The sequence below is a fragment of the Symphodus melops genome, assembly GCF_947650265.1.
Source record: "Symphodus melops genome assembly, chromosome: 11".
In the NCBI taxonomy this organism is placed as follows: domain Eukaryota; kingdom Metazoa; phylum Chordata; class Actinopteri; order Labriformes; family Labridae; genus Symphodus; species Symphodus melops.
In genome coordinates, this window is record NC_136701.1 from 2,988,310 (window position 1) to 3,008,315 (window position 20,006).

General features: G+C 42.8%; 1 long non-coding RNA gene across 1 annotated transcript; it reads right to left on the minus strand.

Annotated features, from left to right (window-relative positions):
- Positions 1 to 890: 890 nt before the first annotated feature.
- LOC306831894 lies at positions 891 to 19,538 on the minus strand. Its single transcript, XR_013780148.1, has 3 exons — positions 19,046 to 19,538; positions 1,293 to 1,568; positions 891 to 1,155 (listed from the first exon to the last, which is right to left on the minus strand). It is a non-coding gene; the product is annotated as an uncharacterized lncRNA (long non-coding RNA).
- Positions 19,539 to 20,006: the final 468 nt, after the last annotated feature.

Here is a 20,006-nt window from a genome sequence, read left to right on the forward strand (position 1 = left end):
AGGCCTGCATAATCACTGCTAATAAATTAAGCCCAATAGAACTGTCACATCTCATTTGGACTCATTTGCACATGATTGTGTTTGTTTATGTTCGGTCCGGGTGAGAAAAATGAGAAGCTTTGACTGGCAAATCGCTGGAATTAATGAATTTCACTGCTGTCCCTCTCCACCCCCCCTCCCACCCCCCCTCCCCACGCTGCATGAGAATCAAATGCTTTCTTTCTGTTTCTTCTGGCAGAAACTCAACATGGTGGAGTGATCCTGAGAGGAACGCAGCTGTCAGACGTCAACAGACATCTTTCTTTGATTCGTGTTTGTGTGAGGAGGCTCTCTCCAGGATTATTAGTGTTCAGCATGTAATAAAAAGCAATCAGCTGCCAGGGGGAAATCATTAGGCTGCAGATGAAGACAGGCAGTGAGCTGATCAGTGAGTGACAGTCTGCTCTGCCTTCATTTTCTCTGCTGCTGTCTCACCAAGAAAGGCAGTTACACAAAACGTCTAATGTGGGTGTTAGAAAGGAAATCAAACAGATTCAGCCATTAGAAAGTGTGTCGGACTTTTAACAACACCATTTTTTTTAAATAAAGCAACAATAGCTGTTGCTTTTTTGATGAATCTGACAAGACTAAAGCTGTTTTCACAAATGCACTCCTGAAAAAATTTCTTGAGAATTTCCGGAAGACTGCCCCTAAAATCCTGCGGTATTGTCATTCACACACAGTGGGAACCTTTCCGGGTCGGAGAGGTGGGGGGGCGGGAGGTCTTATGAGGTGAAAAAGCCGGACAAAGCAACAGATTCTACTATTTATAACTCAGCATATTTGCCTTTATTTTAAAGATGTGTATTTAAGCAGAATCACAACATTAACCAAAGGGTGGGAATGAAATACTGAAGAACAGACATCCTGATGCAGGAGTTTATTTATGTGCACGGAGATCGTAGCGGTCGCTCGACAGACAATCTTTGCACCAATCACAGGGAATTAAAGTCTGAAGTCTGATATTATCCATCAGCTCATTCTGAGTTTCAGTATAAAGAAATACTTGGGGTTTGGCAGCAGAAACTATGAATAAAGTCAGCGTTAACTCAAAAAGCTCAACCTGGTTCTGCACGTGTATCTGAATCCAGCTTTCATGTCTTTAGCTCCAACAGGCTGCATTCAGGAGGAAAACAAAACGTGGGTTTTTTTATGTTCAGAATGACTGGTGATTTGATTCCTCTTATTAGGGACTTCATAAACTGTATGATCAGATAATTAACTCACAGTTAAAGACTCAGAGGGAAACTTACTGTAGAGTCTCCACACAGCTCATTAAGATTCACTGACTGCAGAGAACTACAAAGACGACATTATTTATGCAAGGTTATACTTCAGCTGTTGTTTGTTAGAGAGAGCCACACATTTTCAGTCAGTTTGGAGACCACTAAAAACAACCCCAAAAAGCATCAGCTGCTGCTGCTGCTGCTGCTCCACAGTTACTTTCAGCTAAATCTGCCCGCTTTAGTCATTCCAGTCAACCAGCCGGTCAGGAGCTTGACATCCATCACCTGCCGTCTCCAGCTGACCTGAATAGAAAATAGGACATCAGGAAGATCTCAAAGGATTGAGGACGCATAAATCAGCTGTACAACCCCACAATATCTAAGAATATCAGCTCACGTCTCCTTTATGTCTCACACTTCATCACTCGGGAATCTGGGGAAGAGAAAAAGCTGAACATATGTCTCCATCTTCGCTCCATTCATCTGCTTGTTTGACACTTTAAATTAAACACACATTACAGTTACATACAATCATTATACTAGAATATGATTTGGAAAATATGACAGATAAAGCACTACATTAGTCCTCACAGTTAAACAGCTTTAGGTTCACAAACAAACCCTGTTACCCACATCCCCCTTAAAACTCACTTTATTAGACTCACTTTTGTGTCATTCCCCCCTTTTAATTAATATTTCTCTTCTTTTATTCATTTTCTTATTGTTATTCTTTTTACCCTTCTTTTAATGGCTAATCCTTACATTTTATAAACGTTTTATTTCCTTTATTCATTGTATTGTTCTTATTCTTTTCATACATTCTTAACCATCTTAAAAAGTCTTATACTCTTCTGACCGTTGCTAACTGTGTATTCTTACCAGCTTTCTTCTATTTCACCACTTTGAGTCACTTTCTGATTTTATAAACTGATGTGATGTCGTCTTTTTCTTCTTCACTAAAATTGTTTTATGGTCTTGTAAACCGCCTGCTGTAAACTGTCTTATATTATAACTGGTGTTTGCATTTATGTGTACATCAAAGCACTTTGTGTTTTTATTAATCCCGTCATCCCTGGACCTTTAATTCACCCCTTGACTCTTATCCGTATCCTTGTACCCCATTTTCATTTATCCTTTCCTTTATACCTTAATCCCTCAACCCTGACCTCCCGACCCTTTCATCCCTTCATCCTCCATTTCTGGACTCTTTTCCTCATACTTCATCTCTAACCTTGGTCCCACATCCTTTGACCCTCGTCCTTATATCTTCATCTCCTTCATTTATCCTCCTCGTTATCGTCATCTCTCCATCATCCAACCTCAGTCATCATTTCAGTCTCTGCCGTGCGTGTTATGATTCACCTATTTGGATCTCTACCTTTCTTGGGATGGTGTTTGTTAGTGAAACAACAGTTTAGGTTAAACGCCAAGGTGACGTTCTGTTGTGCTGCTTTCTCTGAGACAAAGAGAGGCGTCATGGTGAACAAATAAAAGGCAGAGTGCCTCATGAGGTGACACGCTTCCTGTCTGAACAATGTGATTGTCTTTGATAGCTGCCTGTGTCAACATCTTTGCCCCTCTCTGTATTTGTCACGCTGCTGCTACATCTTCCTCCGCGACACCTTTCAACACAGAAACAAGAGGATGAGATTAAAGAGCCTTGAAGGAAGAGGAAGCTGTGTTTTCCCTCAAAGGTAGAGAAGCTTTGTTATTGAGCAAAGGCCCCGCAGTAGATTCTAATTAGGATGTAGAAACCTCTGTAGCTTGTAAAGCGCTCTGTTCCTGCCTTGCTTGGCTGCTTGCAGAGCTGCCGTGCTGTGTGTAACATTTTACAGCATCAATAAGTCATTACTCAATTTATTTCGAGGCAACAGCAGAGTTAGTGTAAACTGGCAGCTTGTGGACAAGTGATTAATTGTGACTACAGCTGGATTCTGTGAGGTGGGAAGAGATATATCTCTCTCTTTTTTTTTTTTTTAAGGCTGAAGCTTTTATCCAAAGTGACTTACAAGAAGTGCATTCAACCTTGTACAACCCACTTCATCAAGAAAGGAGAGAGGCCAACAAGTGTAAACAAAAATGTAAGAGAATGAAAGAGTGAAGTTTTACTGTCTTGTTTTTTTAATGCAGAAAGACGCAGCTGGAACAAAAGAGTTTTCAGCCTCGCCCACACGGAGACGAGTATTTTTAGTTTTTAGTTGACAGCACCTGAATGGACTACTCTGAAAATTAACAGGTCATTGTCAATGATGTCAATCAATCAATGAATCATTATTTGTATTGTGCCAATTCATAACAAGTGTTATCTCAAGCCACTTTAAAAAGGAGCATATGGGATAATGTGGAGGACGGATTTCTCCTTTGTATTCCTCGCGTTCAGTTGTCTACCCGTCCTTTGGAGGTCGGAGCAGGCCGTGCATGAAGGTTGAGGGACGACACAGTCCGATGGTACTAAAGTCAAGGACATCATTCTTTGCTTGGCGTGCTGGTGACAGCTATAACATTCATTTGAATGAGGATGTTTTTGAGAAGTGGGACGGCATTCTTTTTTAAAACGGATGGAAGAAAACGTGTATATCTCAACAACAAAAAAAATCTGCCTCAAAATCATGTGGACTAGCTCTTAATGTAAAATGGCAAAAGAGTTTCTGCTCTCCTGACATGAAAGGAGAGTTTGCTTAAAAATATAAAAATCCAAGCTGCAAGTAGTTCAAGTGAGACACTTGTGAAGGATGTAGAAGAGCGGTGTATGCCCATCAAACAACCATGCAGCGCTCATGTTGAACATTTCTCTGCTTGTACGTGCAGTATACCAGCCTATGAGGAGACACTATGTCTGAATCTAAGTTTTGATGGGGCTGAGCTGTGATTACTTTTCTGGAGCTTAGCGCTCTCCCGCTACATGTACACCTGCTTAGTTGTGGCAGGAAGTTGGTGGGCACAGTCACCGTGGTATACAGGACAACAATTGGCTACAGTACTCCTCTTCTATGATTGGACAGCTTTCCTCTGGGGCCAAGGCATTCATATTCCTTTACTGTAACTTCTCTGTAAGACCAGAAATACTTAACGTAGACCTTTCAAACAAATCAGGCTCTGCCTAAATTAAAATAAAGAGAACTTCATGTGAATTGCTGAGAGTAGCTGCAAGAGACCGTGTCACGGATGACTGGCTACATTCTGAACTGATTAAGGAGAGCAGTACAGTAGTTTGAGGGGAACATATAGGGACATATACTCGTGGAGAAGAACAGCTATTTCCAGTTGTAAAGGATCACTTCTGACCCTCTGTTATAACAAATCTCTGCACCTTTAGTTCCCTTCATAGAAGACTGAAGGTCCCCTGTGACGAGCTCTACAGCCTTTGTACATGGAGCGCATGTCATAACCACCAGGCTATCTTCATCTCTCTTTTTATCCACTGGTGTTTTTGTGCATGAGTGAATATTAGAGACAGGAAGTCTTTTTTACGGGCCTGATGTCCTCCTGCACCGACAGTCCCATTGAACTGAACCCTGAGGAGCATCAGAGACACTTCTGAAGGAAACCCTCTTTGCATTAGTAAATGCTTTATGTAAGAGCTCTGAGCAGACGGAGGGGCCTGTCGCCACACAAGAAAGAGCCAATTAGGCTGCATCATCGACAAAGAGGGGGCTGAAGACTGCAGAGCTGCTTCTGATACGATGGAAACACAGGAGGCAGGAGAATAATGGGGATCCTTTGGGACGGTGTATCTTTTTGTTAACAACAGGTATCTCACAGTGTGTCCCTCAGCGATTGATGGAAAGACTTTCAATTAGTCCAGTTTTTTAAAAAGTGTCTTCTTCCTATTGTTGTAAACTGAAGAAAACCAGTGAGATAGAGATGTTTTTTCCTCAACAGCTTAAAGGAGCAATATATAACTCTGACACCTAGTGTATAAAAGTCTAAATTCAAAACATTGTAGAGAGCTGTCTCCCCCGAAGCTTCAGTGTTTAGCCAGCTCTGCATCACTCTGTAAATCAAATCATAAAGCATCTCTAATTATTGATCCTCGTTTGAGCAGGTTTCTGCTGTGGAGCTTATTAGAAACAACATAGCATGTTTTTCTTTACGTCTGATCACGGAGGAGGGACACTTTGTCATTTCCTTCAGTACTTAGTGAATTACTGATTGGACCTTTAAAAAACAAGACATCGATTCCAAATGGCCACAGGTTGCAAAATAAAATCCCAGATTGGAAAAGTAGTTATTGAATATTCAGGTTTTTCACTCGAGGAACTACCATTACTCCCAAACGTCATCTAAACATGGTGTCGTTTTTTTCTTACACTGCGGATGAGCCTCTCAGGTGCAAAGGATTATGCTAATTCACTGAGCCAGCGTCTCTGTGAATGAAGGAAGTTGATCAAAAGGCCCTTCATAGAGGTAGAGATCCATCTGAGCAGCCAGTGATCATGTGTGCTACAGAGATTATTTACAAGCAAACATCCCCACCATGTGGCCAAGGACACGCTTCACTCAGCAGGAAACGCATGTAAATGATCCTGTAAACTGCTGTTCCTTTCGAACAACACACTTCCTTTATCAGCAGTGAGAAACAACAACACTGCAGTAGATCATGAAGAAGAATATGAAACCTCCCGTCGTTATACCGAGCATGGACTACAGTTTAAGTCTGTGTCGGCGGTCTTCTGTGTGTTTGAATTGGACAGGGGAAGATCAGGTCAACAGAGCCCCTTACTCTTAACGGCTGAGACCCCTTTGTGTTTTCTATCAGCTGACGTCTTCATCTTAAATCAGAGGTATCGACACCTCCATTTGACAAGAAATGAGACACAGCTTAATGACTGTCTGCAGCGTTTAATGGCTGCTGCAGACGCACCACTAAAAGGACCATTTAAACAATGACTCATTTTATGTGTCTGAAAAGCTGCTGTGCCGCTTTCACTACAATTAGTTTAACAACCCCTGATACATTCCTGCGACCTGGAAGATGAATTCAAATATTGATTTCTCACACTCACCATTTCCAGTTTAATCACAGGCTGGACCTCCACAAAGCACACAGACACTCGGAGGACAGCCTCTCGTTCAGTCAGACTCGAAGCACTGATGAAGAGTACGCTAACGATTAACCACCTCATTGGAGATTTTTATCTTTTTGGATAATGGCAAAGATGGATTGAGATACCCCAGAGAGGTAACGGAAATAGGACGCAGTTTCAAAGGCCGTTTAAAAGATATCATAAATGCATAAAGAACATAGAGCCTGACCAATGGAGTACATAAAGCCACAGTAACAAAAAGCAGAACACACTCCACAACAGACAAATCAAATATTCTGTTCTGCTAAAACTACTTGAAAATATTAGAAGAAAATTTCATGAAGCCAAAAACAGAAACAGTTTGGAGAATTATTGCTGTGGTGGAAGGTCGGAGGTTCAATCCCCAGCTCCTGCAGCAACATGTCAGATGTGTCCTTGGGTAAGACACGTAACCCCAAGTTCCTCTGTATGACTGGATTAGTTAACATTTATGGACACATACAACCTCTACCATCAGTGTGTGAGTGAGTAAGTGGGTGTGAGAGCCAATGAGAGCAAGAAGGCCGGGGAGCATCGACCAATCAGATGTTGCATCCTTTTACAGCTCACAAACATGGCAGAGAACATGAACACAACTATGCCCTGAGCCAAGTAAAATATTAAGACCAGCTTGTGGATTTATGGAAATGACTTGGAAGATTATAATGTAAACATGTCTGTGATATGGCAGGTTTTTAAAAATTGTTTAAGCTTATAAAATTTTCGAGTGTGTAGCACGCCTTAGACACTGACTCTTTAATACCTGCACCAGTGATGATGTTGTTGCATTTCCCAGAAACATCCTTAAATGTGTTCTCCAAACTCTAGAAATGCGTACATTACAGAGCAGCAGCGTATGTGATACGTCCAAACATTTCTCATGTTCTCAGAAAATCAAGAGAAACAGAAAATATAAAACTTTTCAGTCTCACTGTAACTAAACCTGAATTTAATCCTGCCATCTGACACGGCCACCGAGCGTAGTGCTGATCCCTCTCCAGTAGAGCATTTGTCAAAAGGACAAAGTGCTCTTTGATTAAAACTGCTGTGAGCCATGCATTACAGCTGACAAATGGCCTCCCACTTATCCCTCTGCAGCAGCTCCATGATAAAGCTCCATCGCCACACCACGCCTAATAGGAGCTCCTGTCACCCTACAGAGACCCAGTTTAACTCCTCACCTGCACGGTCACTTCAACCATGATGTCTTTATAAAATCACCCAGGCCTCAGAGATACTCTGTCTGTTTGCTGGTTTTCTAAAGTATTAGCTGCCTTTATAAAAGCCTGTTATCTTCTTCCAACACACACACACACACACACACACACACACACACACACACACACACACACACAGGACCCAACTCTAGAATCGCCACTGGTTGTGGGTTCCTCATGCCGTTTCATCTGTTCTTGGTTCCTTAATCTTTTTTTTATTGTTGTACCAGCCTCTTCATTGCATGTTTGCACCTACATTCAGATCCAGTCTTACTGTACGCCAGCCTGTGACCATTTGAGCTGTATCAATTCTCATTTATTTATTAGATTTTGTTATGTTTGTTTGATCTTCTTGCTCTTTTTTGTCTTTCGGTCTTTGTTATTTTTTTCTGTCTTTATTGTTTTGCTTTAGTCGTCATCTCTCTGCATTATCTGCCATATTTTACACATTTTATTTATCATCCCTGACAGCCCTTCTTGTCACACAGTAAAACAAAAAAAGGAAATGAAAGCTTGAACAAAACTACACCCAGACTATTAGGTGCATATCATTAATTATTTAAAGGGTTAAAATGTTGAATTCTCTGAAGCCCAGGAGTTACTTCAGAGCACATTTCTCCCTGATGTCAGTGAACAGGGCCTCAGGTGAAGACAGCTGTCATCCTCCTGATCTACAGCAGCCGGCAGACTCAGTCATGGACACAGAATTGCCTAAGTCACAGGAAATGAAGCAGTCATGGCGGAGGAAATTGAAAATCAATTATTGCCACCACTGAAAATAACTCCTTTTGATTTTGTTTATTTTAGCAGAGTGGGGATTCAAAGATGTTTGTGTGAGGTAGAACAGCCATGAAAAGATACAGCAGAGGAGGAAACCAGAAGTCAACAGGCAGCGGTTATTCTGTTGGGCCCCTGGGCAACAATCAGTTGGGGGGGGGGGGCCCTCCAACCAGCATTCATTACCTTTAGGTCTGCAAGTGTCCTGACGCTTCCTCCTCTTCCTCTTTCTTCCCGTTTATTTTTCTCTCCTATAGACAGATAGATCATCTTCATGTATCTCTGTTGACGAACTTTGAACTTCACAGGAATAATGCATTCCATGCTTAGAGTGAGTGCTGTCAGCTGGGGCCCCGCTTTGTCAGCCGTCAGGGGCCCCACATGTGAGGCCCTGGAATAATCACTTAATAATATACATTTACAAAAATAAAATCAGATGTTAGATTTTCTGCTTGCTCGTCCTCAGGAGAAAGAATACTCAGTCAAGTCTATTTTCATTAAGTTTTCTTCACTTTCTCTGCTAAAGGCTTAATCAATACAAGGCTCGGTTTCCTGAAGCTCTTCTCAACACTGTTAACTGCTTAATTTGTTTTAATGATTATAATGAGCTTTATTTTTTGAATACTTTAAACATTGGAGGCAGTGATTGCCTAGTGGTTTTGTCCCGCACCAGGCTGGAGTCCACACCTCAGAAGTCCTGGGTTAGAATCAGACCTCGGCCCTTTACTGCATGTCGTCCCCTCTACTTTTCCCCCCTAACATTCCCTGTTTCTCTCCAGCTGTCATTAAAGGTGACAAAGTCCCAAAGAACAAAGTCACAACAAAAATGTCAGAAAGATAAAGATAAGTCATAAAATCATCAGGGGTCATTACCTTTTTCTCTTTGGATACATTTTTTAACCCAAAGCTGCCTCAGGAGAAAGAGAGAGTGCAAACATGGTTCATTCGAAATCATAGGTTGCTAAATATTGATGTTTCTCTCGTCCTTCAGGCATCTCTTAAAAATGTACCCAGGCAGAATAATTCCTAAACCTGCAAGCACAAAAGGGCAAAGAAGGAGAAGAGGCACATATGTAAGAGAAGAAAACAAAGCTGCAGTGGCATTACAGCAGAGCCGATGCCATCGATACAGTGCTACAGACACATTATTTGGTGACTGTTGAATAGGCTTCGAAGTCAGTCACTTAAGGGTGCTGGTGGAAGTCAAGATGATGATGATGTTCTTTCAGCTGCACAAATTCACATTTTATTTATTTAATAAAAATGTTCTTACGGAGCACTAGTGGCAATAGTTTGCATTAATAATGATGCAAAAGTTATTTTTGTCTCTACAAATTGACAAAGAGTACAGGTGACAGTGGATGTGATGTGATGCTGTCTAAATCCCACAAACACATTGGCATCCTTTGTGTAATGTTGTGGTGTGTAAAATACGATGCCAGGGGGATTTGAATCAAAGCAATAAGAAAAGATGACGCTGAGGCTGGCGAGGAATCATGGGAGTGATTCTCTCTACACGTCAGAAATTAGCAACCAAATTCTACATATTTCACCTTTAAACAATGTGCAGAGTACGCTCAGAATTTTTGGTTATTAAAAAATTGGACAACCCTCCAATGATGAAAGAAAGAAAGATTATGTGCTAAGAAGGAAGTAAGGGAAGGAAAATGCGATGTGTGTCATGGAGCCGTAAATAAGGCCGATACATTTTTGGGGGAAAACAATGAATGTTGTTGAAGCACGCCATGTTACTCATATAGGTCATAGTGAGCTGCATGGCACAGTGCAGTGCTTCTGCATGCTGAGCGCTTCATCACCACGATCCCAAGGGCGCCTGTGCTCAATAAGAGGCAATCAGCTTCAGCGGCACGCCCTCCCCGGCTCTCCTTCATCTTCCCATAAGGCACAGCCTCCATCCATTATGCATCAAACCCCTGGCTACAAATCCCTTCAAATAGAACTGAGTGTCAGGCGTGATAAAGAACAATCGACCATGGAGAGGGAATCAAAGCGGCAAAATTCCCAGGATGAAAGATGTTCCACTTTGCTCTCTAATGTTGTTCTTTGTTTTTCTTTGTTTGTATTGTCATTGGAGCTGCATGTTCGTGTCTCTCGTGGGATGTTCGCCAAGGCGCAAGTCATCCGTCATCTTAATTGGTTATGTTTAGAGAGCAACTGTTGTGTTTGAAAGAGAAGATTTTTTTCACTTCTGCTGGTCAAAACAAAGCAACGCTGCAGCCATCGAAGATGGATAGCTATGTAAATAGAAGTAGCCACCGATGTGATTATCTCAGCTTTGTCTGTTCATCTGAAAGTTTTCCGCCGGAGTGTGTTCAGCTGTTGTAATCTTGCCTCCTTCATCTTTATGTTCCTGCAGCTCTGACTGAGCTGGGAGGAAGCCAGCAGCCGATGCTTCTGCTTTTAATGAGATTACACAAGTTAAGATGTTACTGTGTTTGTTAACATGCCAGGAAAACGCCATCGCTAGCTGTCAATCAAAAGCTGCGTTTCCAACACAAACTTCCAACACAGGATTTGAAGACTGGTCCCTGGGCTTTCTAGTGCAGAGACCAGTAAAGAAACCTTTAAAACCCCCAAAAAGGCCATTTGTGCACATTTGCATAATATTAAGTGCAGCTGTGTTGATGGAAAGGTGGGTACTAAATGAAAGCTGTTTGTCAGGAGGATCAGGCCCAAAACTATTAAACCTTTTTTTCCTGTTGCTATATTGATTTATGGTTTGGTTGTGATGGTATTTCTGGTGCAGCAACAGCCATCATTTGGCCTCAAAATGCTATGGGTGATGTCACTGAGACAACATCCATGTTTCATATAGTCTATGGTCACAGGTGAGCCCATGAGCTTGATCCAGTCAGGTATTCTTTTACAATATCTTTCATGTTGATTGGCCTTTTAGTTCAAAGTAAAGTCATTGTTATTGAGTAAGCTACTCATTCTGAGGCCGAGACGTTTTTTCTTTGGTCTGATTTGGTCAGTAAGTGGTGACCAGCGATGGAGCACCAAATAGCCCTTCATTACTTCACTCTTTCCATGACAGGCGGAGGTGCATCAGCTGTGCTCATTAGAGGGCTGCTCTCGTGCAGTGCTGAACATCTGGACACTCAGCAGCTCGGCGTGGCAGATGTGTATGAAAATGCACGTGTGAAAAGAGAGAGCTTAAAGTCACATTCAAGTTCTCAGGATCAAGCAGTGACCGTGCCTCAGCCTCACACATGGACACTCTTCACTGCCGATGCTACCTGTCCACGCCGTCCTCCATCTGCTCGCTCGGCAGTACTTACATATGCACAGCAGCGTATGTCAGTGTTTGGACTGCTGAGCCGAGCCTTTCATCTGGGCCTTTGAAGGGCCTCACTGGCTCAGCAGCTGTCTTTGAGATGATGGATAACACACACACACACACACACACACTTCTTCTAACATGAACTTTAAATGAAAATATATATATATATTAATCATGTCTTTCAGACTCACAATAAATCTCATATCAAAAACAAAGTGAATCAATTTTCACTGACTTTATATAAAAATGGAACAAGTCTCGTTGCCATCACTTGTTGGTTTCTGCAGCAGATTTTTGAAGTCATATTTGAAATGTTGTATAAATGCTATATACCCAGTTGTGGAAGTGGTGAGAAGCTGTAAAGCTGACGAATAATCCTTCTATATTGCGACTGTGATCTGTTGTCTTCCCTCGAGAAGACGGTCCTACTGGTCCAATCTGCCATTATGAAAAGCACCATCTGATTCAGGTCTGCAGCTAATTGTTGCTCCACTGTGCTCGTTAAGTCAAGGAGCCACCTGGTGTGCAGTGTGTGTGTGTGTGTGCGTCCTACAGGGATGCTAACTTCACTCTCCTGTTTATGAGACATTCCAGATGATATTTCAGTTGTTTTTTTTAATATGCTCTCCATGTGCACAAGCAGGCTGTCCCTTGTATCATATTAAAGCAGCGGCTAACAGGGCTTCGGCTGCCTGGGTGTCGCTAGCTCTCTGCAATCAGGACTATTTGAAAATGTCAGGCTACCTTGTTAGTAATTCAAACAGGCAAAGAGGCAATTACACCAATTTCGTGTTTCCACTGCTGCCTCTGACAGAACTCTGACACCATGACCCTGTGTCTTAATACAGCCAACAGCAAAGTTACATTCCTCTGCTGCTATGAAGAAATAACCATGCTGTATTAAACCCTCCTCTCTCTCTCTCTCTCTCTCTCTCTCTCTCTCTCTCCCTCCCTCCCTCCCTCACCTCCGCTTTCATTTCAAACAGTCTATCATTTGGGAAACACAGCGGTGTGATTGTGGCTTCCGCTTCAGGGAAGGAGGCAAATGCTATCATCACTCCCAGGGCCATAATCAATAGTGTCAGTAATGGTGGCAGCAGAAGGAGAGCAGCATTGCTGTGAGGTCCTCAGAGATCATATTGGAGCGGTCGCTATTTGTTATAAAGGCTGTGTGGGGCACCGGCCCCTCAAGACACCAAGACATTTGACTTAAATATGGTTAGCAGAAATGTGTAGGATAATGCGTTCAATGCACCTTGTAGCAGATTCATGAGATTTCAATGTTCCTACAGCAAAGACTGAATGAAAGCAGTAATATAATGAGACCCAGTGGTTCATGGACATCCTTTTGTTTTGCATTTTAATCATCTCATCTTGATCTTTGAAGTCAAAGGCCTCCATTTTTGGAAGTGGGAAAGGAGTAGGAGACCATGAAGTCGACCACGGAGACATGTAATGTACAGGTATAGATGTTACACACACTAACTCCACAGCTAACACCACTTAGACAAAACCACAGAACTACATAAACACAGTTTGGTGTTATTTAGATCAGAATTTAGAAAAGAAAAGAGTCTTCTGCTGACTTCAGAGCAAAGGATGGATGGATGGATGGATGGATGGATGGATAGATGGATGGATTCAGTCCTCATATTTAGTGTATGTCCTGAAATCCCGTGAATGTGTCCCTGCTGGTGTTAATACATCACATCTTTTCATGTTGCACTTGCAGGACAGAGAAACATTTTCATGTGGAAGAGATTTATTGCCGGCCGTCTGACTCTCCAACATTTTATGCTGCAAAAGAAGAAGAAAATCCCAGATGGGATGAGAGACTCACCAATGGCTTAAGCTCACTCGCTCACTCACACACACGCGCGCGCACACACACACACACACAACGATCCTGTGGTTGGGCCTCAGTTTTATTAAGACTCTCTACAGAAAATCTATACTTCGAAGCTCGGTCTGTTCAGGTGTTTTGTGTTTTTATGACATCTTTGTGATGATGATTAAGAGTTCCATGACAACAAGCTCTTTTAAAAACACTGTGGTCCATACATCTCCAGAAATACACCTTCTTACACTCTGTTATAAATGTCTACTCAATGCTTTATTAACTAATCAATCAAAGCAACAATATGATGCAGCGGTGCCTGGTTTCTATGACAACAGTTTATTAAAAAAGGTAGCTATGTCTGACACCGCTCCGTAGCATTTCACTGTATGTTTTATATTTGCGATGTATGTTTAATTAAACAGAGCAGCCTTTCCCTCCGACTGTCATGATGATGAGCTTAACAATGGCGACTGACTCGCTACCACGTCTCCCACCAGACACGGAATACGAGCGAGGAGGATGTGAGCACACGACACAGGGATCAGCAGGGCCTGTGTCCACCTGCTGTTTCCTTTGATTTTAGCATAGAAGTGCTGACTGTGTGCTCTGGAACCCACCGAGCACACTGAAGTGCTTGGGCGCTGAGATTAAAAGAATAGAGCTGACGATGGTTGCTGTATGGCCGACACTCCTCATTTGCTTTTTACTGTAAGTTACAGAGTGTTTTAGTTTTTCGTTTTCACACACAGATAAGCAGTCACACAACAAAAGTTAGCTTTCTTGTCTATGAAACCTTTTTTACGCTGACTTTACCACACTGCTCAAACATCCCAGTCTGTGAGGGGCATGACTGGGAAAAGTAACGTGTCCCGACTGGTCCGGCCTCAGGACCTACCAACAACTCATCCATGAGTAATAACGACCCACATTTCTGTAATCTCTCAACCAATCAAAATGGTTCAATACTTCACAGTCCAAAACATGTGACAGAGCAAAAACGGAACAACACAAAGATGTTTTTTAAAGGTGCTTTATAGACTTCTATTTTCTTTCCCATGCAAACCTTTCGCGACCCAATGACGACAGCTCAGCAACTCTCTTTTTGGGTGCCAACCCACCAATTGAGAACCACCGTTCACCTTTGGTGTTAGAAATTGAAAGCCCAACCCCTGGAGAAATTCTCCTACAATCTCCGATGCGTTCAGCTCAAATGGAATCAAAGTCATTATACTGAAGAGTAAAACAAGTCTCAGGTATGTGAGGAGGAATCCTTTGGGTTTTGTAATTCAGCACTGTTACATGTTTCAGGCCTGCACTGTAAGAGCCATAAATCTGCAGGCAAACTGCCGCTCTCCCGCCCCTCTGGCAGTGGTGAGAGGTGCTGAGGAGTGATACGTTCTCACTGGGGAATCCACAGAGGAAACACGGCGTCTCTGTGTCGGGGGAACCCCACAGAGGATCTGCAAAGGATTAGATGAGCAGGCCTCAAGACACCTGACTGCAACAGAGTGCACTTTAAAATGTGCTCAAACTAGCATGTGATGTTAACAGATGGCACCTTTTAGCTGCTCTTTCATCTCAATTGAAATGTCCCCTGATGGAGCTTTTCAGGTTTTTGTTTGATTCATTTTCTCTCTGGGCTCTTACAGCACGACGTTAGCAAAGTCGCCCGGTGCCGTTTGAAGTCAGATGTCTTGATTGATGACAGGAGGAGCACGTCTGCTGCCATGTCGAGGAGTTTCTGATCCTTTCATTATTAGCTGAAAGAGCCGGGCAGAAATTATTTAGCCATGCGACCGAGTAAGTTACCTCGCAGCAGGAAGAGACACTTTTTTACTCTCAAGGCGACGGAAAAAAGCAGTTTTGCCATCCCTCTTGAGGATGGGGGGGGGGGGCTGAGCCAGCGAGAGGGAAGGGGGAGGAGAGCAGAAAAAAATACAATTTCACAGCTGATCACGCCCGCTTGCTTCTCCGATGTGAGCGGCGAAGGATTTCACACCTGAGGTAATAACAGAGCGGAGGTAAAAGATAGGATCAGATTTTCACACAGCTATCCATCTGCTTCTCTTCATCAGTAAAACGCTGTTGCCCTTTACAAGGTCTTAAACTTACACTTTCTTCAAACGAGCAACACAGAGTCAAACATTCACTTAACTCCACTTACGCTCCGTTTTCTCCCTTTAGTTATGTTGGATGTGGTGAGATGGAGTCTTAATAGTGCTGCTCTCTTATCAAGGACTTTAATAGATATGGGTTTTATCAGATCCCTCTACAAACTGGGGGCTGGTGCGTCTACATTTGGGTTTTATCTTTGTTGAATGTCAGGGAACCAGAATGTACATGGAGTCACTTCTCTCATGAGGAAGGTTAAAGATGAAGAGGCGTGAAGGCTGATGATAGGAGCAGAATAAATTCTGATGTTTTATCATTTAAACACTGACTTGTTTAGTATGTTGGATAAAATAGTTGGGGATTGAATAAGTTTATTGAACAAAAAGTTGACATTGTGATATCCTGTTTACTTATTTATGTTTTGTGTTCACTTCCTGTTTTGTATCATTTCTGCTCTCACTTCCTGCCATTGGTCTGTTTCCGGCCTTTTGTCCCAACACACCTGTGTATATGTTGTATATACAGTGTAGAGCCCTCTGTCAGATTGTCATCATCTCCTCTGTGTTTTCAAGCCTTCCTGTCTTTCCCTCCTTGGCTTTTCCCTGCCCAGTTTTGACCTTTGTTTGGATTTAGGGAGTTTTTCAGGGGTCTTCTGCTGGCGTGAAAGCCCTTTATTCAACATGTGACTGTTACTACAACACATACTGTTACCGTCATCACAGACACTGGAGCTCTAAATATATCTCATTCGTTGTTGTTGTTGTTGTTGTTGTGTTTGTCCCTTTCCTTCTTCCTGCATCTCTTTCTATTGGACGTCTTTCAAGGCCAGCACTCTCATCAGACGTCTGCTCATCATCAGTCTGGTTCTGCACGAGGAAGTCTTTCCACTGTCCCTCTACTAAATGCTGCTCATGATGGATCCATGTTGGGTCTGAACAAACAAACAGCTCTTTCACCTGCGTTTTGTCTTGAGATCATGTTCGGTATGAGTGACTACCTACACATTATACAGGCTGTAAAACGGGCACTTTCATTCGGCTCATAATGGAGACTCAGATTTCGGAGCCAGCCCCATGTGGACACTCTAGGAACTGCAGTTTTCTGTCTCATTTTTGAACACTAGAGGATGCTACTTGGTTTGTGATATATCAAAGAGCATTCAGGTGAAATTTTTCCTCAAAAAGGTATGAAAGTGCTGCAACTAATGAAGGAGGTTATAATCTTTCATTTATGGCGAACATCTAATAATTCTTCTGTGAATGACCTAAAGCAGGGAAAAGGAAACACTCTGCTTCTCTTCTATTAAAAATATAATATCACACAAACACAGAAAAACACACACACACACACAGCTGTGGCAATATTCTCCTCTCTCTCCCGTCCAACTTTATGCAGAAACCGTTTCATCTCATTAGATGACAGTCAGACAGGAGGCTAAATACAGAGCTCAGCTGAGGAGACACACACACACACACACACACACACACACACACACACACACACACACACACACAAACGCACATACCTTATAGCTGCAGCAGAGGATAATCAAAATCCATAATTGCTTTTTAAATCTCACCGTTAATGACAAGATCTCTGGATTGTAATGCATTGTAATCACGCCATTAATATGGATATGACTGCAGCATGGGGAGCCATCTGTTTGGCTGAGGAGGCACTGGATGCTTTCCAACACACACACACACACACACACACACACACTCTCATTTCAAGGACTGTGTTTTGGCCGGCGACCACAGGCAACATAATCATGGTGAATGCCACCAGCAGCATGAGGAAACGCGGGGACCCAAATTGATCCATCAATCACCTATTCAGACAGTGTTTATTCAGCTTCGCCTCACTCGGCGGTTATTCACACTCGCAGATGAAAGCCAATAAAAAAGATGGCATAAAAACAGGCTCTCTTTACACACAGCTTTTGGTGCGGTAGGTAGGTGATTGCCTTGGGTTACCGCTGGGTGGAATCAATTATACAAGCTTTTTAAAAGGCCCTCTTTGCTCTTCACAGGAACGCAAGAAGCGAGCAAGCTCCCGAGGTATCGAGCATTATTCCTTTTTATGTTCCCACTTCAAACTTTTCCTTTCTTCTCAAACTTTTCCGTACTTGCTGCCAGAGAGGAAATGTGGGGCATTCGAGATGCTGTTGCAGAAACTTCAGTCTCAGCCCCGGCTTCTCTTTCCTTCCCCTTATGACTAATGTATTCAACGTACAAAAGCATATGTTGCTTTTAAAGAAGCTGTGCAGCTGCAGTGTTTGCTGGAGGGAGAGGGACAGGAAGAAAACCAAGAAAAATCCTTTTTTTACCGCAGGATATTTCTGACAGCTTCACTTTCTGTTTTAGTATGAAAGGAATGACAGGGGCTAATATAGCTGTGTTGTTGTGACACGAGTCAGTCTGTGCAAGTTTAGGGAGGCCAGCCGCCGGAGGCACAGGTACATACAGGCTATTATTAGGTTCACTGTGAAGGGAAGAGAGTTAGTCATTTCACCTTCAACTGATATATTGTCCATGTTTTATGCTAAACGGTAAAGGAATCCCATTTATACACAGCAGCGGGAGAAACTTGGGGTTAAATGTCTTGCCCAATGACACGTCGGACATGTGGCTGCAGGAGCTGGGCATTGAACCCTCGACCTTCCAGTTGAGATGACACCACCAACTGAGCCACAGCCGACCCAATTTGAAAATATTCTTGTTTGTTTGTTTTTTTTAAGTAAAGCTTTTGCACATATACATTGACATACTAGAAGAGCCTCATGTCAGAGTAAAGTCTCATTTAGATACTCTGGGTGTCTTTAATAACGAATACAAATGTTCAGAGACAGCACAACTAAAACTCAAATCAAGCAGGTGTATCCATCCAATATCAAGTCAAAAATGTGGCATTGCACTTCATATAAACCACATTCATCTGACAAGACCAAATGAGATTCTTATTTCGAGATTTCACAAGCAAAATGCAATGAAGGGCTTTTCATGAGCACAAGTATCACGCATGCTAATTGTCTTAAATAAGAATCCATTTCAAGAAACTTTAAAGGTCCCATATTCTGCTTTCTCTGGTTTTATATGCTCTTCAGTGTATTTCCAGTGAAGTGTGATATCACATGTCACTGATTCAAGCCCATTGGCTCGTTTTAGCAAGAACATTCACATGCTGCTCCACTCAGAGCAACAGTCTGCATTCCCAATTACAACACAGCAGATGAGGCCAGCCAATCACATCAGACTTTGCACACATGGGGACCACATGAAAAGGCAGTATATGAAAACGGATACTTTTTTCGTACTTCATTGATTGTGAACTTCAGTGACAATAATGTAGTACCACAAGCCTGCCTTCTAAGCATCCTACTCCACACAGTTTGTCTCAGTTCTACACGTAGACAGACCCAGCAGCACGCTGACCGCATTGAAACAACGAAAGAGCTTACTCACCATGGATTACGAATTCCAGTCACACGACTCCGAAAAGACCTGCACGACGAGCTGTCCAATCCGGTTACCATCCAGCTAGGCAGCAGTTCAGTATTATGTAAATCCGTTTTACAGCCGTGCCCAGCAAACCGCCGCTCCTCCATCTCTTCAAACCTCCCGAAATCATCTCACCAACTCCCAGCGGGTCCCCGGCCTCTTCTCCACCGTCAGCGGGACACCCAAACCGGAGCCCTGTAGAGCCACATCACCTGTAACCAATGATCTCCTCCTCGCGCTCTGCAGAAGCCGGCTGTCCATCATAGTGCCCTATATGCCGGCTCAATGTTTATAAAACGAGCTCGGCTTCAGGGACTAGACTGCTGCTCAAAGACGAAGGGCTTCCAATCCACCGTAACGGTATAAAACTAGGATTTCCACCAATACTGTTCATCTATAAACAAACCGGGAACTTCAAGGATCCCGCACTTTCCGGTCCATTGGAGCGCTGCGCGTGATGTCACCACCTGTCACTACCTGCAGCAGTAGCAATCGGAGGCTTCACAAAATCCCTGAGCACTTGCACCCTTCATCCTTTTCCTCTACCCTTCCTTCATTCTTTCATACAAGCTCGACTACAGTTAAATTCAATCCTTAGTACAAAGACATGGTTGATCCATCACAGTTAAAGCACCTTAGTAAAAGTCAACAATCACAGTAGCCACTGTTGACAACGTCAGATGTGATGTCACAGGGCTTCCATTGTGCAGATCTTGCTCAGACTAATCAACTCTTCATCCTCAGAGCAGCCCACATTCCGGGTTACCATGATGCCGCCGCCAACACATGGCCTCTTTCTCCTTTCATAAATTCAGACACTCTAGGTCCGATGTGTATCTATCATTAGTTTCACGGTTTCGGCCCCACATTAGTTAAATCCTCAAATCAGATCCTCTGAGTGCTTCATCATTCCTAACAGTCTCAC